Here is a 6,519-nt window from a genome sequence, read left to right as displayed (position 1 = left end):
ATAAAGGTTATTAAAACTAATGACCCTGACAGATTATATAACAAAGTTACATAAGAATTTTATAAATAATTCTATATGTATTTCATACATTTTCTAAACTATTTCATATTGAAGATTTAAAGTAATTCTTGTTTTCATGATATGCACATTATAAGTAGCTATTAATTTATTTCTTTATAGTTCCATTGTCAGAAAATATAGGTCCATGTTCTTAAAAAATGTCAGAGATTACTATATATGGAATAAAACTTGTATAAAGTGAAAAAATCAGTAATGAGCCCTGAAACACATGATTTAAAGGTACACAAAAGTAAAACCACCATTGCTACAGGGAATAAAGTAAATCAGATACCAAATGCTGTGCTAACAATATCATGCCTATAACCAGGGAACACTCTCCCTGAACACCTGCCTACAAAAAGCTTCCTACTTGCCTCTGCTTTTTGCCAAAGCCACAGCTAGATTTTGCTACATATTTTTTGACAACTACTCTCTTCAGAGCTAATCAATTTGAATCAGTGCACATTTAGTACCCCTACATGCCAGCTAATGTGCTAGACACTGAAGAAGCTTCAAATGGAGATGACTTTCTCACCCTGTGCTCAGTCATTCCAGTTGAACTAAAGACATGCTACTACTCAGTAAAGAATTTTTTCACACTTTAAACATATAAACTACTCTGGGAGCAGACAAATTTATTAAACTCTTCCAAAGCACAAGCCATTTTTATCACACTCAAACAACAACTGAAGTGATTCAAACTACCGAAACCTAGTTGTTAAAAAAAGTCGTAATGTTAAATGCTTAAATAGAGATGTCTGAGTCAAAAACCAGATGTGAAGTAGGACAAAACACAGTGACAACATTTTGTCTCAAAAATATTAGATAATTGTACTGTCTTTCTTGATGAATAAAACACTTGTCTGTGTACATTCTTAATTTCTTAGATGAGTTACTTTTCCCAAACTAGAAATTCTTATACAATAATGCAATGTAAGTAAAATATGCTATCATGATCTTTGGCCACTTTGTGCACCATTGGCTAGCCAAATGTAAAGTATAAACTTTTTAGTTAATGGTACTGGAATAGGTTGATTTGGCCCGTCCATCTCTCAGTTAACAAAGTCAGGTAAGATTAAAAAATATCATTTAGTATTACCCAAAAGTTTCAACAGAGTCCTCAAACAAACGGACTGGAAAAGAAATCAACTTACTTTCTCTGTCCTTGGAGTTATTAAAAATTTTCAGGCTCACAGATATAAAGAGCTTGTGCTTCTTATATTGTCTTTGCCTTTCTTATAGATTATCATAAAATTTCCTTCCCAGAAGTTATCCTGAGTACTAAATTTCCTTATGAATGCTTTTTGGTAAATCAGGATTATATGATTAAAGCTTCACAAAACTTAACGGGAATTAATTTCTAGAAGGCACTATTTCATATCCCCTTATTCAGCATTTCATTCTTGATCATTTCAGAATAATGTCAGCCTACAGGCAATTTTACCAGTCAATTTTCATTCTATATTTAGATTATTACTATTATGATAATATATGTGTTACATCTGAGAAAAAGAGCAAAATAGTGGTATGGAAAAATGCAATGTTAATATTTAATAAAGGTAAGTTTTATGAAATCTCAATTTACCTAATTTTGCTTCTGAATATGAAAGATTACCCTTAGGCACAATTGTTCCATTTTTGCTCACTCATTCAATCTCTTAAACTTCACTTTACAAATGAAATTGTGCATTTTCATAAGTATTTTTTTCACAAAACCATAAAACCAAAGCTGGATATCTTAACTTCTGAAAAGAAATTGTACTGCTGTTACATGAAAACAAATATTGTGGAGGTTTTCTATGAAAGTTAATATGGAGGCTAGTCAATTTCACATAAACTTACTAAGGCACACATCTCATGCAGAGAGAAAGTTCACATTATTTATTTTATTTATAAGCCACTCAAAATAACTGAGATTAATAAACATGTGAATCTTGGATAAAATCCTTTTTGTTTTGTCTTCAGTCAGTGGATGTACAATAGGAAAAATACAGACATAAATATTAATCACAGAATGTTAAATAGAAATATTTATTTGCAAATGAGTTTATTTTATTAAGTATATGATCTGTATTTACCACTTATGAATTTATGTATCACATATGAACTGCATGTACCACTTAAGTGAAATCAATGTTTTCTCTCAAAGATTTTGAGAACTGACATGGCATGAAAACATTCTATGAGAACTGTTGGGACAGAAGATTACAATCATTGTAGTAAGATTAATTCACAATATTTTGAAAGCAAATAAAAATTCATTTTTATATCTTGTTTCTAATTGAGTCAGGTTACAACCTCTTAGGAAATTATATGATATATACTATTTATGGTACAGATCCTTTTTGATCTTTAGTTGACTTGGTGTTTTGACCTTGTCTTAGAACATAAAGCAGTCCTGTTAAATGAAAGAGAGGTCACTGAGCTTACAGCATGGTTTTGGTGTTTCATTGTAACAGCTCAGTAATAAGGTGAATGGGAGCACTCTTGAGACAGAGTGTAATAGCTTTATTAATTTTCTGTTATTAAGATCTCTTAAGATAATTGTTTTCAGACTCATAGACAATATTTTTAGAACTTTTAGACTAAACTGATGCTTCTATTGATCATAACTACATTTCTACTTCTTGTCATCATATTAATTTTCATTAAGTTCAGGATATTTAAGATGTTAATTGATTCCTTGATCAGATACATACTATATATTTTCTAAGACAAGATTTAACCCATTGTTCTTCTTAAAACATCCAGCATGTTTTTCTGGTGTTCATATGTGGATGCTATTTTATGTATTTAATCATGGAGAATTTTATATAAAGTCATGTTTAAAGATAGATGATAGGGAGCTGCAGTGGTGTAATCAGCACATGGTATTTACATGATAGATAATTTTATAAAAATGTATTTCAACCAGATATATTAATATTAAAATCTCATTTAAATATTGACTTAAAATCTTTAAGATTTTCTCCCATCTTCCTTCCTCCCTTTACCTCCTCCCCTCCTTTCTTCCCTTCCTTCCTTCTTTCCTTCCTTCCTTCCTTCCTTCCTCTCTTTTGTTTTTTTTTTCAGTGCAGGGAATTGAACCTAAACTTTGCATTTTTTAGACAAGTGTACTACTACTGAACTATATGCCCAGCTCCCACATAAATTATTATTATTATTTTTTTTTTTTTGTCGGTCGTGGGGCTTGAACTCTGGTCCTGGGCGCTGTCCCTCAGCTCTTCAGCTCAAGGCGAGAGCTCTACCAGTTGAGCTACAGCGCCACTTCTGGTTTTCTGGTGGTTTATTGGAGATAAGAGTCTCACAGTCTCTCCTGCCCGGGCTGGCTTTGAACCATGATCCTCAGATCTCAGTCTCCTGAGTAGCTAGGATTACAGGCGTGAGCCACCAGCGCCCGGCTATAAATTATTTTAAAAATCAATATTTGTATTAAATGTAAACTATCACAATGGTGCTTTTCTAAGCAGCATTCTGCAAAATAAAGTTTGGTATTCAATAATGCCCTCAGGAATCTAAATGATTTCAACATTTGTTAATTATTTTCCAAATATTACCCTATAAGTGAAAATTTGTAATCTTATTTACAGGTATCCAGTTAGGCCGGGGATTTGTGGTGATCCCTCTGGAAAGCTATTTTATTTAGATCCAGATTTATAAACGTAAAAGAAGATACTTTTAACTGATGAAAAAAATGCATTAAGGAATTTTGAACAAAAAAGTTTTTGATTCTTAACAAGTTTTTAAAATTACTAAACATTTTGAGATTTTATTTACCTAAAATCAAAGTAAAATATTATTACATGTATGCTGTTTTCAAAGACATACATATCTTTATAGAAATTTTCCTCGTTAAATATGATATCTTGGATACTTTCTAATGATTTATTGACTAAATGAAATGATTTCATTATTGTGTTCTTTAAATATGACACGTATTGGTACGTGGTTTACATAAAAAGAAAAGGAAAATCTGTATTCTGTTTGATGTGTTTGTACCAGAGTCCAAGCACATATAAGCTATTATACATTTCTGTCCTTGTTTCTGACAGCCAGTGTCCCAAGCTTGCTGATGTAGATGAGTGATTGCCTAGTTCAAACTTTATTTTATTTTGGGGAGGTAGGGATGGAAGGGAAGGAAGGGGAAATATAAAGGAGGGTGTAACAATGCTTGATAGGAAATGGACTCATTACCTTGTTCAAGTAACTGTAAACCTTCTGTACAGTATCTTACAATAAAAAGTACATATTAAAAACTTTATTTTATTTATTTAATTTCTTTCTTTATTTTTTTAGGATGCCCGTAATATGTCAAGTTCATTCCTTCCACAGTACTTCTGAAGAATTATTTCTTATCCCACAACTTCACCATAATTTAATGCATGTTTCTGATCAAATTTCATATATTCTAATACTGTTTTTTATTGGCTCTACTTAAAATACAATTTCTGGCAGACACAGTTGCTTATAGTTATAATTCCGACTACTCTGAGAGTGGAGATTGTGAGGATCACAGTTCAAGGGCTGACAGAGCAACGAACAAACCAGGTGTGGCAATGTGGGTTTGTGATCCCAGCTACCGGGAGGTATCACGTTTCCTGGATAGCCAAAAGCAAAAAGGAGAGATCATATAGGAGAAAAATAACTGAAGCAAAAATGCCCTGGGGGTTGGTGGGGGGGGGGTGAGGATAGGGTTACTCCAAGTATTAATTAGATTGACTACTTATAAAGACCAAGGCTCCCATTTCAAACCCCAGTAAAGCCTAAATAAATACAGTCCTTCTAGTCCTCCTTTCACTCATAAGGCTTAAATTCTTTTAAGGTTTATTAACACATAATACAGCACTCCTAAGAATTTTATTTTGTAGGAGTATTGATTATACTATTATATGAAAATATAGCCATCTAAATGTTTAAATTTAATTTAGTCTCACTCCACAGCTATTACAAATAGTGCTTGTATGAGTATTCATGTATGAAAAGACATTGTGGAGATATTCATTTTCACTGCTACAAGTGGAATTGCTGACATTCTGAGAAAAATAAATTATTTTTCCCAATAATGCATACAATTTTCAATATGAAGATGCTAGAATAAAACCCAGCTATTATAAATATATAATCTCATAAATAACATTATATATTATACTTTATATATTTTATATTATATATTACATATATGTAATTTTGTGCTTTATTGCACTTACATTCCTAAGAAGTAAGATATTATTCCTCTTCGCTGTCTTTGATTCTTTTCAACTAGAGAAATTCTTCTCTTGATTTTGTTTAAAAAAATTATACTGTTCTCCAAAACTGACTTGGGATGGGTACTATCCTCCTTTGTTTTCTAAAAACAGTTGTGTGAGCTTGGAATTCTTCCTCATGTTAAACATTTATAAAATTCATCAATGAACTAACAGGGGTTCAAAGGTTTAATGTGTGGGAAAGCCTTGAAATTATTTCTTTAACAATGGAGATATTTATCAGAAGGTTTTATATTTTGTGTTAATTACTGCTTATTTTATGTTTCTTATTCCAGGATTTTGTCCATTCCATTTGTACTATTAGATTTATTAACAATAATTATCCATCATATGCCATTCATGCTCATAGATTCTGCAGAGCAGTCTTTTCATGATGTTGTTAATTTATGTCTTCAGTTAACTTAAAGATTTATTACATACCTTTTTTTCAGATTTTAAGTTTCATTTACATGGATGTTTGTTTAAATGAACAGATACCTAAAGTGTGTTTGTGTGTGTACATATATATAAATAAAAATACACACATACACTATATGTATACAGTATATATGTGCGTGTATATATATTCCAAAGAACATTTTACCAGCTGAGAAATAGTACTTGTTTCTAGATTCGTGGCTTGATTTTTCGTTGTTAAATATACCAAAGAGGCTGTGGGTTTGCCCATGCACGGTGCTGGCTAGTTAGGGAACTGTCTGCCCTCAGGATCTCCTGAGGCCTCTCAGAGGCCTCCCTTGAATGTGACAGCAGGGCAATTCCTCCTGAGTGAGCTGTGGGAGGGGTCAGCTGTGGGGTCGGTCCTCAGCTTCTCCAGACCATGCCCCTAGAGAAAATTCCCTTGCCAGGTCTGCAGGAGAGGAGGGTGTGCATAGGTTCTGGCAGCCACCTCTGCTCTTTGAGCCAAAGTTCTCTTCCCACATCTGAGCAGAGCCGGACCCAGCCTTCGTTGCCCTTGGAGGCAATGAAGTTGGCTTTTTGAAGGATGAAGAGCAGTTAATGACAGCCCCTGACCTCGTGGATGGTTGGCATTCTGGGTGTTGGCATTTGGTGCCACCTTGCACCTGCCAGAGACCAGCAAGCTGAGTGGCATGCCAGGACCTAGACAGAGGAACCCAGTCCTGGGAGGGTCTCCCAGCGCTGCCTCCCAGCCCGCTCCCCAGAGGCTTTAGGAAATGGAGATGTGGGTGCAGAGATG

The sequence above is a fragment of the Dipodomys spectabilis genome, unplaced genomic scaffold, assembly GCF_019054845.1.
Source record: "Dipodomys spectabilis isolate Male_0828 unplaced genomic scaffold, ASM1905484v1 ptg000140l, whole genome shotgun sequence".
NCBI lineage: Eukaryota > Metazoa > Chordata > Mammalia > Rodentia > Heteromyidae > Dipodomys > Dipodomys spectabilis.
Note: the sequence above shows the minus strand (reverse complement) of the source record.